We start from the raw sequence: 19,742 nt of genomic DNA on the forward strand, positions 1-19,742 counted from the left end.
CCCAATGTCGGAGGAACAGAAGAAGAGGAAAGGGAGACTGACCGACAGAGAGGCCAGACACGAGTAAACGTTGGGCAAGCTTTTCAGGAATAGCGTGAACTGAAAGAAAAAGAAGACTGCAAATCAGACGCCGACTTGGCCGTGTTGCTTTTGAAATTGAAAGTACCCTTGGGTGAACTTTGTCTTCGTGGTATTCTTGATATTGATAGTCTCTGTACAAATGTGTTTGCTCAACCATTTTGTTGGGAGCCCTGTAAAAATTGTTTTCTCGACCGTTATGTTGTGAGCCCTGTATGTTTCTAGCTTGCAACCATATAAACACCTTTGTTTCCATGGGTGTTTTGCTGTTCGTCTGTCTCGTCTCGCAGATACAGACTGAATCCCCGAATCCAGGTTCTTGTTTATTTAGATTATTATGTTGGCCAACACTCTTACACTGATTGTTCTGTTCAACCTAAGATAAAACAATTATAATCTAGGATATAAATTCTCCCCGTCAACTATAAAAAAGGATGGATATATGTTTATTGCAATACAAATACACCATTTTAAAAATGTATAACCTTGCCTACACTTTATGAACATCTACTTCGGACATGGCTCCACGCATTCGCCGGCTTCTTTGAAAACAAATGCACATGGCTCGCGTAGAAGTGCATGGGGAAGGGTCGTCAACGAGTTGTTACGACAGTGTTGTAAAATATCTACTACGAAGCTGTAGGGGGCGCTGTGTAGAGAAATGTGCGTGCCAAAACCAAGAAAACAGCGAAGAAATGCCCGAAGTTGCATAGTGGGCCTTTAATGTGCAGAGTAAACAATGTACAAAGTAAATAAGGTGCAAAGTCAAACCGGAGAAGTGATTCCGGAAATGATTTTGTTAAAGGACCAATCACAGCGCTTGCCATCACCGTTGCTTCGACGGATAATTAAAAAATATTGGATGCGCACGTAAACTTCAGCTGTTGATAGGTAATAGACATAAAAGCTGAGTGCCGATGCTAGATCTTCTACTTAGGATATCTTAACCTGAGATAAGAAAGGATTCCTAAATAAAGATAGGATATGTTTCTGTAATACCAAATTGAGAAAAATCCTACCTTACACTTCTCCTATCTTAACGTAGGACTTAAGATAGGAAGTTTCTGTAATACGGGCCCCGGAGCTCTATATCTAAATAATATCATATTAGAAATAGGTATCTATATCACATAATACATATTATCACGGCCAAAAGCTGTGTGGTCCTCCCGACGATATTATGAATCTCAAACAACTCCGTAGGGTTCTCCGACGTCTCTGGTTCTTCCACTTCCACATCAATCTGAAGTAGACTGTGTTTGTCTCACGACGGAGCTCCCGGAAGTGGGCAGCGTGCCCCGCGGCGGTGGTGCCTCACGGCGGTGGTGGCTCACGGCGGTGGTGGCTCACGGCGGTGGTGCCTCGCAGCGGCGGGCAGCGGGGCTACGGCGGGAGACAATCGCGGAAAACAATCCCTTTCTACTCCTTGTCGAGGTTCATGTACTTCACGGAGTCAAAGCCAAAGTTCCTTTCCCCCCCAATTCCTTCTAAACCATGGCTGGAGCTCTATATCTAAATAATATCATATTATACATTGATATCTATATCATATAATATATATTATCAAGGCCAAAAGCTGTGTGCGCCTCCAGACGATATTATGAATCTTAAACGACTGCGTTGGGTGTCCGACGTCTCTGGTTCTTCCACTTCCACATCAATCAGAAGTAGACTGAAACACGACATGAAGGAGAAAGGGATTGTTGCCCGCGATTGTCTCCCGCCGGAGCCCCACTGCCCGCTGGCGAGGCACCACTGCCTCGGAAGAGGGCAGCGTGCCTTGCTGCAGCGGGCAGCAGGGCTCCGGCGGGAGACAATCGCGGGCAACAATCCCTTTCTCCTCCATGTCGCGGTTCATGTATTTCAGGGAGTCAAAGCCAAAGTTCCATTCCCTCAATTCCTTCTCAACCATGGCTGAGGTAACCCCCACGATGAGTCTTGTTGTGGAAATACCAGGGACGTCAGAGAACCCGACATGTTATCCACCATAACACCAACAGCAGAACGGTTATCCAATAATAGTGTACAACAATCCTAGCTCATTGTCAGGCCAAATTCTCTGGGGGGGCAAAGCAGAGAAGGGGAGGTAACATTTCCCCGTATGACGAGATACTGGGAAAAATTCCAAATCGGCGCGTCTGAGCTTTGTATTTTCAAAGGCAGAGCAGGATACTGAGTGCTCGTTTTACACCTAACGCCATTTCTAGCTCCAGTGAGGTTAGGGGAACTTTAAATGCTAGCGTGTCATACACGTGTACTCAACCTGCAGACGGGGTCACCGGGTAATAAATCCATTATGCAGAGTCATGAACCTCTGGTTCAAAACAAGTATAGGATGAAAACATCTCAACTAATGAATACATTAGTCTCTTCCAACAATGTTATGTTTGGTATAGATCAGTAACAAGTTAATTGATCCTCATTTGCTTTGGGAAATGTGCAAGACAGTTGTCCCGATCTCATTTCTTAGCTCCCGATCCGATTCCGATATTTTCATGTTGCTCCCGATCCGATCCCGATAATTCCCGATACTGGTTTTTCGATACGGATTTCCGATATCACTTTTTGTGCAACAACAACATTTAATTTCCTGTACATTAAGAAATAGACAGGCATCCAAGCTGTGCGCAATAGCTTTTATTCTCTCACGTTAACATAACATAACATAAGCATTACTTGTAAACATAACATTAAGTAAAGTTTTGGTTACTTAACTTATTTGAGGCAACAAGTTTCCACCCTTTTTTCAAGTAAGCTTATTATTTTTTACAATGTGGGTGTGTAATAATAGTCAGACCTGCAAACTCCTCAGAGGAAAAAAGGTGACAGTGTCACGGGGGGATTTTTTTTTGATTGTAACATACAAATGACACTAGTCTGAGCGTGACTTAAAGGTCCCATGACATGCTATTTTATGTATTCTTTAATATAGGTATTAGTGGGCAACTAACACAGTATTCAAAGACGTTCCCTAAATTCAGCCGTGGTGCAGAGTTACAGCCACTCCGAGCCAGTCGCACATTGAGCTTCCCCCAAATGCGCTGTTTCGGTGGGCGTGTCAAGGAGGAGGGTGGGGGTGTGGCCCTGAGCAGCTTGCAGCCACCATGCGCTCTGTTTACAGTGGATGTATCGCAATGGCGAGCCGCACACAGCCTTTAGCCGTGTTCTGTAAATATTCTAGAACACACGGGAGTCCTGGAGCTCTATATCTAAATATTATCATATAGCCTACACAGATATCTATATCATATAATATATATTATCACGGCCAAAAGCTGTGTGAGCCGATATTATGAATCTCAAACGACCGCGTTGGGTTCTCCGACGTTCCTGGTTCTTCAACGTCCACATCAATGTGAATACACACACTGTAACGCAAGTGTTTCTTGTCGGTTCTTTGACGTGTCTTGTATTTCCACAACGAGACTGTCGTGGGGGTTATCTGAGCCATGGTTGAGAATGAATTGGGGGAAAGGAACTTTGATTTGACTCGCTGAAGTACATGAACTGCGACATGCCGCCGGTTGCCGCGAGGCACCATCGCCCGGCAGCGGGCAGCCGGCAGCAGGCAGCGCGCGGTTCAGTCGACTTCAGGTTGATGTGAAAGTGGAAGAACCAGAGACGTCGCAGAACCCGACAAAGTCGTTTGTGATTCATAATATCGTCTGGAGGCGCACACAATATGTTATATGATATAGATATCTATGTATATGATATTATTTAGATATAGAGCTCCAGGACTGTAACGCAAGTGTTGTACACTTCCTTGTTATTTGGATAACCGTTCTGCTGTTGGTGTGACGTCGGACTCTCGTATCTGGTATTTCTACAACGAGACTCGTATTGGGGGTTATCTCAGCCAAGGTTGAGAATGAATTGGGGGAAGGAACTTTGGCTTTGACTCCCTCAAGAACATGAACCACGACAAGGAGGAGAAAGGGATCTTTGCCGGGCAGCGCTTATGCACCTCCGCCTCCGGCGGTGGTCCCTCAGCGGGGCTCAAGCGGGAGACATTCGCCGCCAACAATCCCTTTCTCCTCCATGTCGTGGTTCATGTTCTTGAGGGAGTCAAAGCCAAAGTTCCTTCCCCCCAATTCATTCTCAACCTTGGCTGAGATAACCCCCAATACGAGTCTCGTTGTAGAAATACCAGACGTGTTATGCGCCATCACACCAACAGCAGAACGGTTATCCAAATAACAAGGAAGTCTACAACACTTGCGTTACAGTCCTGGAGCTCTATATCTAAATAATATCATATGATACATAGATATCTATATCATATAACATATTGTGTGCGCCTCCAGACGATATTATGAATCACAAACGACTTTGTCGGGTTCTGCGACGTCTCTGGTTCTTCCACATCAACCTGAAGTCGACTGAACCGCGCGCTGCCTGCGGCCGGCTGCCCGCTGCCGGGCGATGGTGCCTCGCGGCAACCGGCGGCATGTCGCAGTTCATGTACTTCAGCGAGTCAAACCAAAGTTCCTTTCCCCCAATTCCTTCTCAACCATGGCTTAGATAACCCCCACGACAGTCTCGTGGAAATACAAGACACGTCAAAGAACCGACAAGAAACACTTGCGTTACAGTGTGTGTATTCACACACACACACACACACACACACACACACACACACACACACACACACACACACACACACACACACACACACACACACACACACACACACACACACACACACGTGGCGCTCGCACGGTCGAGTCTCATTGGCGGGCCAACGTCTCTGGGCGGGCCAGGCAGAGTAAGGGGAGGAGCTGAGATTCCTCATGACGTCATGAGCACAGATTTCCAAATCAGCGCGCTTGAGCCTCCGTTTTTTCAAAGGCGAGCAGAACAGCTAGTGCTCGTTTTACACCAAACGCAAGTTTTAGCCACTGGGGGACCATAGGCAGGCTAGGGGAACTCATATTTATGTTAGAAAACCTCATAAATTGAGATTTTCATGTCATGGGACCTTTAACAAAACTCAGCATACTTTATCAAAAATCAATGTCAAAACATCCTAGAGTCTTTTTTTTTTTTTTTGTCTCTTATTATTGGAGAGACAAAAAATAATTATTATTCTGTGAAGTTGATGAATTGTCACTTTTAGGTTTTCTACCCAGTTACCAAAAAAAGAAACATTTGGAATAGTATGCGCTGTGGCAAGCACATGGTTTGCATGTGTTACTTCGAAGGCAAAAAAAATCTATAATACAAGAAAACACAAAAACATACATTCAACCAGTGGGGTATGGCCCCTGACTCTCTGAGGAGGTAGGTACCTCCAGGTACCCCCTCCATGCCAGGGCACCCTGAATTTATGTTTAGTAACAGCTCCTCCACCGGGATCAAGACAATTTGAGGGCCAGATCCAGTCTGCCGACTGTCTGCCTTTTCACGATTGGCTTAAAAAAAATGGCTTATTTAAATTTATACCAATACGATGGTGGGAAAAGCTTACCAGTTTGTATGTTTTTTATACTTCATTTTTATACTTGATCCGCTGACCACTTGGAAGCCATCGGAGTACATATTTTCTTAGAAGAAAGGGGTTATGTGGTAGGATCTTTAAGAATGCTTAACTGGGATATTTATATATTCATGGCTCAAATATTAAGGATCATGCTTTTGACGTGTAAATAACGAATTTACGCGGTCAGCGATGGGTAACTGCTCCCGCGGCAGCGAGAGCGTGAGAGAGAGCTCGGCAGGAAATAGCTGAACAAGTCAATGCGTGAGTAAAATAAATTAGTAAAATAAAATAAAAATAAGAGGAAAGTTTAATATCTTCCACTTATTCAATATGTAATGTGTGTGTGTGTGTGTGTGTGTGTGTGTGTGTGTGTGTGTGTGTGTGTGTGTGTGTGTCAATTTACGCAGGAACAACCCGAGTTGCCCCAAGAGGACTTGGCAGCAAATGAAGATGAAGTACAAAAATATGGTTCAAACAGGTAAACTAATGTTTAATTGAAATCAAATCAATTGTGCTGTTTTGCCTGCTGTCTTCAAAATAGCGCTTACTGAATATTAGGGTAACATTTTCCTCCATGTTAGCAAATCGAAAAAAAGCAGAGCCCCGGCAGACTGGAGGGGGTCCACCTCTGCAGCCCTCACAGAGGCTGAGGAGATGGCCCTCAGCCAACAGAGTATGGGTCCTGTGGCTGAGGGCATCCCTGGGGGGAGCTCCTCACCAACCTCCATGCAATTGTAACAATTCTTCACCTTCCACAGATTATTAATAATGTCTTGGTAATTGCTGAACACAACCGTTAATGTCATTACAGGAAGATGATGGAGAAACATTGTCTGCAGCATTCGAAAGGGAAGAGGAAAGGCCTATTGAGGTTAACACCTTTTAAAAATAACCTCTAAAAGTTGATGATAGCGTTGTACAATTTAAAACTGACATCTTCTTTCTCTCAAACAGGATGAAATCGAATCCAATGAGAGGCCATCCACTTCTAAATCACAGCTTACCTCTGTAAGATTCTCCCTGGAATTATAATGAAACGCTCTACTTGGCACTGTGAAATCCAATCTCATCTTTTGCATTCCTATAGCTTCCAGTCAAAGACTAGAATCTATCTAGAAAAGCAAATACACAAAGCAGACTTGGAAATGGACCACCTTAGGCAAAAGATGCAAAAGGATGCTTTGGAGATCCACATTTTGGAACATAAGTTAAAGGTGGGTGAGTTGCAAACTGGGATACTGTTCCCTGCTCTAAAAACATACCCAATATGAATGACTTTTTTTGTGCATGTAGAGAAGAAGCATCTGGTTAAAAGCAGTACCAGGGTATTTTCTGCCCTGCATTCTTAATATGCGTTTCTTGACTTGCAGCAGTTATAGGTCCGTGGTTAGTCAGCTACTCTGATCATTGGAAAGCCACAACGTTAAAGTGACTGTAGTACAGCGCGGGTGGGATGCACAGGGCGGATCATTCTGCAAATGCGTTAAAAAAAAGAAAAAATTAAACTTAAAGCATTTCCCCGCTGCGTTTGAGAGTTAACATGGGGGCTGAGAAGGTGGTCTAAATAAATGATAGATTGCGCTGAAAAACGATAGCGCTCGTGAAGAATATTATCAGGAAAATAAAGTATATCCAGCCGGCGTCTTAATAATCGTTCCTCACGGAGATTCCCTCTGAGGATCGCAGCCTCTACGTCCGCAGGCTCTCGTAGAAAAGGACATGCCATTTCTAACACTTCCTTCTGTCGGAGAGCTGCCTTCAGCCTTATAGACAACAAACTCAGAGTAGGTCTAACCACCTCCCGAGCAGGTTAGACCCACGGCGTATGTTGCCGCAGCAACTAAAGGTGCGAACACACCAAGCGTGTACCTCGCGTATAGACGCGTATAAAATCGGCAATTTTTCCATAGGGAACCATTGGTTTACGCGCGTATGAGGTGCGTACACGCGTATCATGCGTACCAAGCAACATTTTACTCGCGTTAGGGGCGTATGAGCCGCGTATATATACGCAAGGAGTTCAAAAAAATTGAACTTTTTACGCTCATACGCGTGATGCTTAGCCTTGATAGCCAATCAGCGTGGAGCTTGACCAGACGTCACTGGCAGAGAGTAGTGACGCTTGCACAGAAGCATACGGCCGACATCTTTCTTTATTCTGGGTGGAAATAGTAACATAGTTACGCCATTAAATGCGTTTATGGAAACATTTTTAGCGAGAAATGTGCATTTTACTTTCATAATGTTCGCTCGATGAATGTGAAGGATGTTTGGTTTGATAGTTATGACGAAGAGTGAACGCTACGTTCACTTGGATGGACAGAGTCTCTGGCTGCTAAGCAACCTCAACGTCTTGGCGGACTATTTCTCTGCTGATCAACACTACGAATGCTGGAAACACACCAGACACACCATGTGAAGTTATTTAACCCGATTATTGTTATTTATATCCGAGATTATTTAATCTAACCCGATTCAAGCTCTATCATGCACCCAGACACGGCGGCGTTTGGGTTTCCTTCCTCGGACTCCTAAATCCAGCGCAGCCACAGGCGCGTAGCTGCGTATGTAGGACAACAAAAATTTTAGCTGCGTTACGCGCGTACATGGTACGCGGGATACGCTTTTGGTGTGTCCGCACCTTAACTCTCGGTTGCGCTGAACCTGCTACCTGAAACGGAAAACCCAGAGTTCTATTTCATGTAGGCTACGCTGTCTAGGCTTCGCCTTATGGGCTTGTCCCGTGCGCGCGTCTGCGCGCGCTGAAAATTCAAACTATGCACCTATCAGCGTGGGCACCGCCCACATTTCCCACGGTATCGTGTCTATATAAGGCAGTGTATACCGTCGCTCATCCTCCCTTTTCTTTCAGCACTTGTGCTTATCAGCGAGAAATTGAGAACTACAATTAAGAAGATGAGAACTTCAACACGGATCTCCCAAGCCGGTGGCAGCGGCTCGGGCGAGACAAACGGCCCTTTTCAGGGCCACCTGAGAGCGCTCCTAGAGCTAGGTCCTTTTCAGGACTCCTATGCGCCTCCTGTCCCGCCTCCCTGGCACCGGGTGACGGGCACTTGGCGTGCTTTTGGTGCCTCGGCGCCGACCACGCCGCGGCTGCTATGGCGGCCCCCGTCTCCTGTGTCGCCTGCCGGGAGCTGCCTGAAGAGGGGATCCTCTCCAGGCATCTCTTCTTTTCCCCTGCGGTGGAAATGGCTGACGCCATCGACCTGTTCGGACCTGACGTCGACGATGGCATCATCGACGCCTCCCTGGACGACGTCTTCGGCGACTCGGCGTCCGGTTTTTCCCGCTCTCGGGTTACAACCGCCACCGTCATACAACACGAGGGTCCGCGCCGGATGACCGATCTCTTCCGGGAGATCATGGGTGAGGCGGCCATCAAAGGGATTCCCATGCCGGTCCCGCCTCTCGCCCCCGTATCTGACGATATGCAGGGCGAGTGCTTTCGCACCCCATCTTTTTCCCGGCGGGTTACCCAGTGCCCCTTGTTCCCGCCTTTGCAGCACTTGTTTATTGCTGCCGGTGAGGACCCTTCGACCCTGAAGGCTCCGGTAAGATCCTACACGGATTTCACCAACGTGGAGGGGTGGGCCGATACGCATAGCTGGAGGATGGCGTTTCGGCCGGCCAGCATATGGCGTGGGCTACCATGATTCAAAGGGTCATATGGCTCTCCCACACTGCGGTGCCGGAACGAGAGCGGGCCAGCCTCGTCCAGGGTCCACTAGCGCCGGATGGCCTATTTGGTCCCTCCAGCGAGGGGGATCCCTCGCCTGGAGCCTCCCCTGGCAGCGCTTCTCTGTCCGGGCGCCGGGCTCCTTAACGAAAAGCCGCTGCCCCCCGACCGCCTCCAGAAGCAGATTGTCGGCCTAACGGACAGGTTGTTCGTTTGTGCCTCTCAATCCGCGGCGGCGGTCAACAACATCGCCCTGCTCTCCTCTGCCATGGTCTCCTTGTCGGCTGACAGGGAGGCCTACGGCCCGGAGGAAGCCGCGAGATGGCTGGCGGTTTCCCGCTTTTCCAGCGCCATCCTCCAGCTATGCCAGCCGATAGCCGTTTCGGCCGGCCAGCATATGGCGTGGGCTACCATGATTCAAAGGGTCATATGGCTCTCCCACACTGCGGTGCCGGAACGAGAGCGGGCCAGCCTCGTCCAGGGTCCACTAGCGCCGGATGGCCTATTTGGTCCCAGGTTCTCCGAGGTGCTCGCGCACCAGCAGTCAGTCCGTGAGAATCGTTCCTGGTTCGGGACGATTCTCACGGGCTCCTCCCGCCAGCAGGCTGAGAGGAAGCGCGGTCTAGGCCGGTCCCAGCGTTCCATGGGACCGCCTCTGACTCCAGCCCCGGTGCAGCAGCCGCAGCCGCCACGCACGGGGAGAGCAACAGCGTCACGGACCGGGAAGTTCCGGACACTTGCTCCTACTTTTTCTTTCCCTATTAAAGAAAAGAGTAAAGACCGTTCGGCCGAACGGCAGTACATGGTACCTAAAGAGCGATATTCCCCAGGCCACCTGCGTCCTACGCTTGTGGTGCGCTCCTCCATGTTGCCTATTTCCCCCTCTCAGCCCGGTGGCTGTAGGGTGACGGTCGGACGGCGTGTTCACATGGCCTCTGGTTCACCTGCTTCTAAGAAGCGGCGTCCCTTGGAGCCTCATGGACGGATCAGAGACTCGTTGCACGAGCCCGTGGATACGGCCGCTTGTACCGGTCTCCTGGTTCCCCACATTATAGGTGAGGAGATGGGTCCGCGCGCTGTGGCTACATCCTGCGGACAGCGCATGCGCACAGGTGCTGCGGCCGGACGGCTCGCTCCCTGTTCAGCGGGCACGAGCGCGACGTCTAGACAGCTCGTTGTTTTTACAGCTGCTAGTCTCCTACGCTCGCTGAGCCTCCTCCCTTTCGTGGGAAGCCCCCCTTGGTTCACACGCAGTGTGGAGGCGGTAGGGGCAGAGGAATACGGGTTATTCCTGGACGGTCTTCCTCAGCTGTCGGCTCGCCCTCTCTCCAACCGCTATGCGTGTTGGCAAGAGCGGTGCGTTCTGCCATCGTGGTTGGACACCACGTTGAGATGGGGCCATCCCATACAGTTCAAGCGTCGTCCCCCACCCTTTATGGGGTTGGTGGAGACCACGCTACGGGACCCGGCTGCGAGCACGGCTCTGGCAGCAGAGGTGGCACGTCTCTTGGTAAAGGGGGCCATCACTGTCGATCCCCCCCCACGAGTCTCACCTAGGTTTTTATTCCCGCTACTTCCTGGTTTCCAAGAAGTCAGGGGAAATGAGACCTATTCTGGATCTTCGCGTGTTCAACAGATTCGTTGCCACGAGGAAGTTCAGAATGCTCACGGTCGGAGCATTGTTCCGGTGTGTGAGAGAGGGCGATTGGTTCACATCCCTGGATCTCAAGGATGCTTACTTCCACGTCCCTGTTCGGCAGGCGCACAGGAAGTTTCTCCGCTTTGCCTTTATGGGTATGGCGTACGAGTACCAGTGTCTGCCGTTTGGCTATTCCCTGGCTCCGCGCACCTTCTCGAAGTGTGTGGAGACGGCGTTGGAACCGCTCAGACGTCAGGGAAAGAGGATTCTCTTCTACCTAGACGATCTGCTTATTCTGAGCAACTCAGAAGAAACCGCGAGAGGGGACACCATGTTGGTGATAAACCATCTCTCCTTCCTGGGTTTTGCCATCAACTGGGAGAAGAGCTCCCCGCTCCCCAGCCGGCAGACAGTCTACTTGGGGCTTTGCCTAGATTCAGCCACCATGACTGCGATGCTTACGCCTCCTCGGCGAGACGCCATCCTGTCGGCGCTCTCCCGTTTTCACGTTCGCAGAAACGTGACCGCACTGTCCACCATGCGCCTGTTGGGGCTGATGGCAGCTGCCCACCCCGTGGTCCCCCTGGGTCTGCTTTTTATGCGCAGACTCGAGCGGTGGTTTGCTCGCCAACGGTTGGACCCCAGGCGACACAAGCTCAGGGTGCTCCTCGTCCCCCGTTCGGTGTCGCCAGACCTGGAATATTGGAAAGGACCCTCCGCCCTTCTCAAGGGTGTTCCCCTGGGCAAGGTGGCGTCCTACGTAGTGGTCTTCACGGACGCCTCGTTGACGGGTTGGGGAGGAACGTGCCTCTCTCACTCGGTCGGAGACGAGTGGCGCACGCCCCCTACAGCACACATAAATGTGTTGGAGCTCGACGCTGTGAGGAAAGTGCTGTTGCATTTCTTTCACCTGGTGCGCGGCCGCCACGTTCTGATCAGGACAGACAGCGTGTCGGCGGCGGCGTACATCAACAGACAGGGGGGAGTCCGCTCCCCTGCTCTCCACCGAAAGGCGGTCGAGCTCTGGCTTTGGGCTCATCAGGATCTCCGCAGTCTGAGAGCCCTGCATATCGCGGGCGCCCAGAACTTTGGGGCGGACCTCATGTCTCAAGGCGGTCCCCGCCGAGACGAGTGGCGGTTACATCCCGACATTGTCAGACTGATCTGGCAGAGGTTCGGGACAGCGCAGGTGGACCTCTTCGCGTCCCGGGAGAACACGCACTGCAGGTGGTGGTTCTCCCTCAGCCCGTTGGGGGTAGATGCGTTGGCACACACACCTTGGCCGCGGGCTCTCTTGTATGCGTTTCCCCCGCTCCAGCTGATCCTTCCTCTTCTGGAACGGGTCAGACAGGAGAGACTGTCCCTGATATTAGTGGCCCCGGAGAACCGTTCAGCTCTGTGGTTTCCAGAGCTGGCCGCGCTCTCGCGGTCGGCGCCTTGGCCAATACCATTCAGGCCGGATGCGCTTTCACAGGCCCACGGGACGGTGCACCACCCTCCCAATGTCTCGGGACGGCTGTTGGTTTGGCTCCTGAGAGGTTGATCCTGCAGGGCAAAGGTTTGCCTGAGACGGTTATCAACACTATTCAGAGTGCTCGTGCGCCTTCTACTTCTTCCCTCCCTCTATTTCCCTCTAGAATAGTATAGGTGTTGACTATTCTACATATTACAGCTGGATAGGGTCGGGCCCCTCAGGTGATGTATCGTTCACTTTCATCGGATCATATCTGATCCCCATCTAAGCCTGAATGGCACTTGGTGCTTCTGTAGCGCTCACTGCTGTGGTGATCAGCAGATGCAGTAGCCCTCGTGCACAGGGAACACAACGGCAGCCGGTGACAATTAACACGGTCTCTGCATTTATTCCCGCGATGGGCACTTACTGGATCATGCCTTTCCACCTCCAAAACATATTCTCCATCCATCCTGTGAAAGGGTCATTAATGCCGGAGTTGAACCTGAGGGATTGTAATCATGCCAGCGCCCTGGCCACCACCCCATCCGGAGCTGTGTTATTGGGGATAAAAGTACAACATGTTGTGTCTATCATCGCATACACCCCTCCTTGCTCTGTCAATAACATATCCATACCTTATATATTCCTTTAACCTTATTCGTGGAAAACTTTACGAACTGTTGCTGATTATGATATATGTTATTTATACAAACAATATTTTTCTAATGGTGGACAACCAAAACAGAACCGATTCAAATCCTGTTATTTGATCTCCTCATGTGACTGTTAGTCCTTGCTCGGCGGTGGTAGTTTGTAGGCTCCGGGTGTGTCTGCATCTGGTTCTGGAACTTTTGTTTCTATTGCAGAAATACAAACTCATGTACAGCAGTTAGTTGTTCAAAAACATATTTCCATTAATTCTAATTTTAATTGTTTTACAGTATCTACTTTGATTTAATTTCACACTACATCCCTCCTTGCGCATTGCTTCAGCCATGTGCATTGAATGACCAAACCTAACCTAACAACGCCGTAGTGCAACCAAGTTGCTATAACCAAAAAGATGTAAAAGGGAAATAACAATGTTAAAATTTGCATGTTCAATATCACTTCTGTGTTAACCGTATCTCATAATAACAGTTACCTTCATCATACTACCCGATTGTCCTACACTAACTATGTATATTGGATGACCTAATCTTCATTTATTCTACCTATTGCTCGCATTTGATGTTGTCTACACTTTGATTCACTCCTATGTACATCGCATACCACATCAAACGTGCATACGCCTTATTCTCTGCACAACATCCTATTGCGCCACCTTTTGCATACCACATCAAACGTGCATATGTCTTTGCAAAATGAAGTAAAGTAAAACCAGTTTTATCTTTACTTATTTTATAGCTATACATGTCCCGGACACGTTCATTACTATTTCCAAAACAGTTTTTTTAGCTACGCAGGTCCCAGACCTAACTATACCATTACATGAACACATGAACAGTATTTATTATTATAATTATCTAGTTTTTTGTTGGTCAACATCAAATCGATACATTAATTCAACCTTCTGACTTACTGACTTACTTGATTTCTCCCCGTGTGAGCCCGTGATTGACAACTCTCCCGGGGCCTCCCCATGAGCCCCACCGCCACCACTCCCCGTGTTAGCCCGCGATTGTTAACTCTCCCGGAGCCTCCCATTGAGCTCCACCGTTACCACCTCAGAACACTGCAGGAACGATTAGTCGATTAACGCGTGGCTCGGAGGCTCCCAAGGAGTGCCACAATCCTACGTCTTGACACCTGGTGCAGTCGACGTGTGGCTCGGGGGCTCCCAGGAAGTACCACAATCCTACGTCTGACACCTGGTGAATCTTGAGCTAGGTCAATCAAAACCGTCTAAACTAGGTAGAATAAAGAGTCATCCAAACTTACAACAATTATGCACATCTTGGTATTAAATATATGGTGATATTCTATAAACAAAACATAAACTGAACCTAAAAGAAAAATTCAGAAGTTATCGGTTTAAACAAATGTTATTGTAATTGAACTACAGCAGTTGAGCTAACTCCCGCCTTGTGCACCGGTTAAAACCATGTGCATCATTTATTAATTAAACATTATTTTAGCAGTTGAACCCCGTGTCTATTTGAACCATCCTGGTTCTCTAATATCAATGTGCATGACACAACCCGTGTCTATTGCACTCCTGTTTTGATACACAAAACGCATGAAAACAGACAGAAGGGCCCAGCAACCTTGAAAAACATAATGTCTGAGTGTTAGGCATTCGTTACTGCATATACTGCTTTTTCCTGAAGAGAGAGAGAGAGAGAGAGAGAGAGAGAGAGAGAGAGAGAGAGAGAGAGAGAGATCAATGCACAGAAGTAAAATGATCAGTGTTGGGTGGTAATGTAAACAATTAAAATGATGAATGCCGGGCATCCATCATTGCTTGGGTTGCAAAGGCCTGAAGAGGAAGAACAAATTTAGTACAAATGTAAACATTTACAGATCGTTTAAACTATTAATGTTGGTGAATCAAAAAACATTGATTACAACCTACACAAATATTTGCGTGTTTTGCCGATATCAACTAGGGACTGGCTCCCTGTATTTCAGCACCCAGACACACAGACCCCCAAATATACAAACACTTAACTAAATTTACATTCTGGTTCCAACACATGTCTATGGTTGGAGGGAGCAAGGGGAAGAAAGAACAATAAGAAAATAACTTCAATTTAACTAACAATAGAGAGGCGAGTGGCCTTCTTTAAGCAATATGAATAAGGAAGGGTAGGGGGAAGAGAGTGTTTGAAGGTGGGGTGCGGAGGGGGGGGGAGTGGGGTGTTGGACGGGATCTTAAGAGGTAGATGAAAAGGTTTCAAGGGGAGGGAGGCGTTGGAGGGGTGGGGGGGTGCTCGTGTGTAGGGGGCCTGGAGGGGGGGCGGTGGGGACTTCACGAGTGTAGGGGGTCAGGGGGTCTTTTACCTTAATAATTCATCGTCTTTAATAACAAAATACCAACAGACTTGAATGTAAAATGTAAGCATGCAGCCGAGGGTGGCATCTAGCGGATCGGCAGATAATATAGTATACACTCCGAATGTCCGCTATGGAGCTACTGCTTAGGAACACAGACCGTGCCAGCCTCAGCGGAGAAGTGAAAGATAACTCTTGTTAATATACTATTTTGGCCCGATCTATACAGAGACCGATAGTGGAGGTTTACCTCTCAACCAGTACCAAGAACGATTGTTAACGACGAGCACTCAAAACAACTCAAGTGTAAAGAAGGGGAGAGGGAGGGCCTTCAGAGTTCCTTGCAACCGTTGATCTACACGTGTTGTTATGCTTTTTAAATCGAGGTCTAGGCCTCTGGAGCAGCACGACCGGACGGTGGCTAAAACAAACTTACACCTAAATGTTCTTATAACCAATCCTATTTCAGATTTAATCTTTAGGACAATGAGTTCTACTTACCTCAGACGTGTGTGGCCTGTTGAAGTTGTTTTAGCGTTGCGCCCGCCGGGATTCTCTGGACTTTCTTCCGAACGTCGTGGGTCACCAAATATGTTGCATATTCTTGAAGAAAGTTGTCCAATCCCGGGTTGCTTTTAACTCACTTTATTCGTTATAAAGTCGGCATGTTTCGGTATGGTAACTGAAGCTTAAGGGAGGGAATTGTATCTAACGCGTGTGAGAGGAAAATACCGTGATCTACTTCAAGCCCCCGGGCTTAGGCCCGGGGTGGCTCTCTGCCGTCTCCCTATTGATCTCTGCCTCTGGAGTTCGAAATCACCCGCTAGAGAGGACGTCAAGTGGGCGTGGCCTAGTGGGCGTGGCCGGGGTGACGTAATGGCTTCGGCTTCTTCACCTAACTAAAGGTGATGCCTTCTGTGGTGGAGCAGCCTTCAATAAGGTCTTGCTCCCCTTGTGGCTATGTGAGGGTAATGCAGCTTCTTAAAATACTTAACAATGTTCAATAAAAGAAAAGAAGAAAAGTGCATTCCAAATAGCCCACTTCCCCACAGACAGACAGGGTGGAGGCCGGCTGAGATGGGATTACTTCCAGAGCAAACTATACATCCAGCCTAGGTGAGCCGACAACACAAATGCTTTAAAAAGGCCTGTACTTCTGTACGCACGGTCATATATAATGCACACCATGCAATCAGTGCTTAACCAGGGTTTCTCAGTAGTAAGTCTGACCGCTGTTTTGAGTCCTTTTGACCCTCCAAAATCCCTTATTCTCCATCGTACATCCCTCCTTTCCGTTTCCCATTGATACTTTCTCTTTTATCTCACACACATGCACACGCACACACACACTCACAATCTGGTTAGGGAGAGACGGAAGACGTGTCTGATCTGCAGGGACCCAGATTTCAACTCAGAGTTCACATTCCTGGGATTCCGACTGAAGACCACTGCGGACCCTTTAAAAACGTTCTGCATAATGGAGAAGCTGGGAGGCAGACGGGATGAGTGTGCCCTCTCCCAAACTCCCTCCTGTCCCACATTGTCTGGAAAATTATGGCGATACTTTGGAGTTAAAGAAATATAAACTCAGCTTTAGTGCATTGTGCTCCAGAGACGAGTATGTATGATCAGAATAACCAAACTAAAGATACAACAGATACAAAGCCCTTCCTTAAATGATCTGATAATATATATAATATAATAGATCTGGTTTGGATGGGGAGATTGAAAACTTGAACGGCGCTTAAAAAGCCCCCAAATATGCGGGGATCTGGTTGCCTACAGAAAACTAGTCTTCATTATGATTGTAAAGGTCCAAACACATCGTACACATTGTAAAGGTCCACACAAGAAGAGTTGCATGACGTTTAAATAAAGCCAGTGATAAATCAAAGACTCGGCTTATGAATAATCACTGAATCAGGTTATTGTCATTAACCTTATTGTGTTTCATTAATATGGAGCGTCCTCAATAATTCATTCACTGTAGAATAACCTTAAATCACATTTTAGAACAAAAGCAACATTGAGCAATAATACTCATCGACGGACTCCTAAAGCAGTTAGATCTATGATTAATCTATAGCAATTATCTCATATATATATATATATATATATATATATATATATATGACACCAAGCATTACGATGAGACAAAGTTTACTGAAACACATTACTGAAGCTAACGTTAGCTAGCACGCAGGCTGTAGCTACACTGCTGCTCCTCGTAAAGAAACGTATACATTCATACATACACTCATGGACTAAAGGAGATTAAGATCATGTCGTAAGAGAAGTTAGAAAGTTTTAAAGTAGGAGACAGAGAGAAAGGTCTGCAGTGGTCCTGGTTAGCACGCTAACTGTAGCTAGCAGCAGCCTTACCTGTCAGCCGCAGCTTCACCGGGCCGCTCCGCCTCGCGCCCTGGTTAGACATCCTCTGATAGAATATATTGATTTAATATAATAGATATACTTGAATACAAGGGTCCGCGTCGACTTAAGACAACCCTTCCAAAGACATCAGCCTAGCTATGCGGTAGCTTGCTGAGCAACATAGAATAAAGGAGTCCCGGTATCGCTGCTCGAAGCCCGCTGCCGTAACACTCCCATCGAGTCCCTTTCCTGAACAACGCAGACAGAATGAGGAGATCCGAGGACCTCTGGGGTCTGAACCCTAAACCCACCAAGTCCTCTGGGGTCTGAACCCAAGGACCTCTGGGGTCTGAACCCTAAACCTCCAGGAACACTTAACGATAGTTATGTTATTATAACTCTAGTTCTATGATTGTAGGCGTAGCCGTCTAGGCTTCGCCTTATGGGCTTGTCCCGTGCGCTGAAAATTCAAACTATGCACCCATCAGCGTGGGCGCCCACATTTCCCCACGGTATCGTGTCTATATAACGCGGTGTATACCGTCGCTCATCCTCCACGCTTTTCTTTCAGCATTTGGAGGGTACAGCAGTCGGGAAACTAGACGGCTACGCCTACAATCATAGAACTAGAGTTATAATAAAATAACTATCGTTCTATTTCATGTAGGCTACGCCGGCTAAGGTGAAGCTGCGAGCAGAGCCCGATCAATGTACTCCTGCTGGACCACAGTCAAAACGACCTAAGTCACCAGAACACATTAAGACTCAAAAAAGCCAAGGAAGTGTAAAACACAACAGCTTAATAAAAAACTAATTCCTCCTAGATCAAGCAAGGCAATGATCAAGGGAGAAAAAAGTGAGTCTGTAAAGACTCCGGCTCTAATCCGTGCTTCATGGAACCCATGAAAAGGAAAAGAAAAACCAGAGCAACACGGTTTCCATTAGGTCCGCTACTACCGGGGGCGGAGCCACAGAATCCGGCTCTCCAATAAGGGGACTCTCTCGGCCGTTTCTTATTAGAAGAAAACGGCGGGAGTGCCACACTGGCAAACAAAGCCACCTGACAATTGGCGAGCCAATAGAGAAACCCCCCTAGCCTGTTTTCTATTTGAAAAAAGGTGGAGAGTAAGACTGGTAATCAAGTCCAACTCGCCAGACGGCGAGAGGAAATCCAACCACACCGCTTTAAAGAACATGTCTATATTCTTAAGCCGTAAAAGGGGACCCGGACTCCAGCACAGAGTTGCCGAGTGAGCCCCTGGACATGTCTAACATGTAAAAACTGACAAAAGGGCCGCGGGAAGACCAAGACGCAGCCGCGCAGATGTCTTCCACCGAAACGCCCTGAGTAGAGCCGTTGAAGAGGCCACGCTCCGTGTGGAGTGAGCTTTAACGCCCAATGGTGGCGCCAAGCCCTGCCGAGAGTAGGCTAAGCAAACACCCTCACATACCCAGCGAGAAAACCGCTGTTCAGAGAGAGCGCGGCCCCTGCTAGCGTTGCTATAACACACAAACAACTGTTGTGTGGAGCGGAACACGGCCGAGCGATTCACGTACATAGCCAACGCCCGAACCGGGCACAGGAGATGCAACTCTGCCTCCGCCTCACTAGAATGAGGCGGGGGGTGAAAAGCCTTAAGCACAATATCCCTCGACCGAAAATAACTATTAATGTTCTTCGGGAGGAACGCAGGATTAGGTCTGAGCAACGCGAAGGAGCTGTCCTCGTTTAGCAACAAGCAACTTGGGCTGACAGACAGAGCGGTTAGCTCTTGTTAGGCCAACAAGAGTGCTGTCTTAAATGACAGGGCATCCAAGGGGGCCTGAGAAAGAGGCTCGAAAGGATCCCTGGACAATCCGCGCAAAACGGTGGGGAGATCCCAGCGTGGAGTAAGCACGCGTGAAAACAGGCCTAACCCGTCTAGCCCCACGCAAGAATCTCTTGACCAGTGGATGGCTGAAGATCGGTCCACCATCACGGCCTGCATGGCCAGCCGAAACGGCTGCCGCATAGACCTTGATA

At 48.2% G+C, this 19,742-nt stretch overlaps 1 long non-coding RNA gene across 1 annotated transcript; it reads right to left on the reverse strand.

Moving 5' to 3' along the window:
* Positions 1–554: 554 nt before the first annotated feature.
* On the reverse strand, positions 555–19,487 carry LOC132453396 (uncharacterized). Its single transcript, XR_009524696.1, has 2 exons — positions 19,386–19,487; positions 555–796 (listed from the first exon to the last, which is right to left on the reverse strand). It is a non-coding gene; the product is annotated as an uncharacterized LOC132453396 (long non-coding RNA).
* Between the last annotated feature and the right edge of the window lie 255 nt (positions 19,488–19,742).

The sequence above is a fragment of the Gadus macrocephalus genome, chromosome 3 (assembly GCF_031168955.1).
Source record: "Gadus macrocephalus chromosome 3, ASM3116895v1".
In the NCBI taxonomy this organism is placed as follows: Eukaryota; Metazoa; Chordata; class Actinopteri; order Gadiformes; family Gadidae; genus Gadus; species Gadus macrocephalus.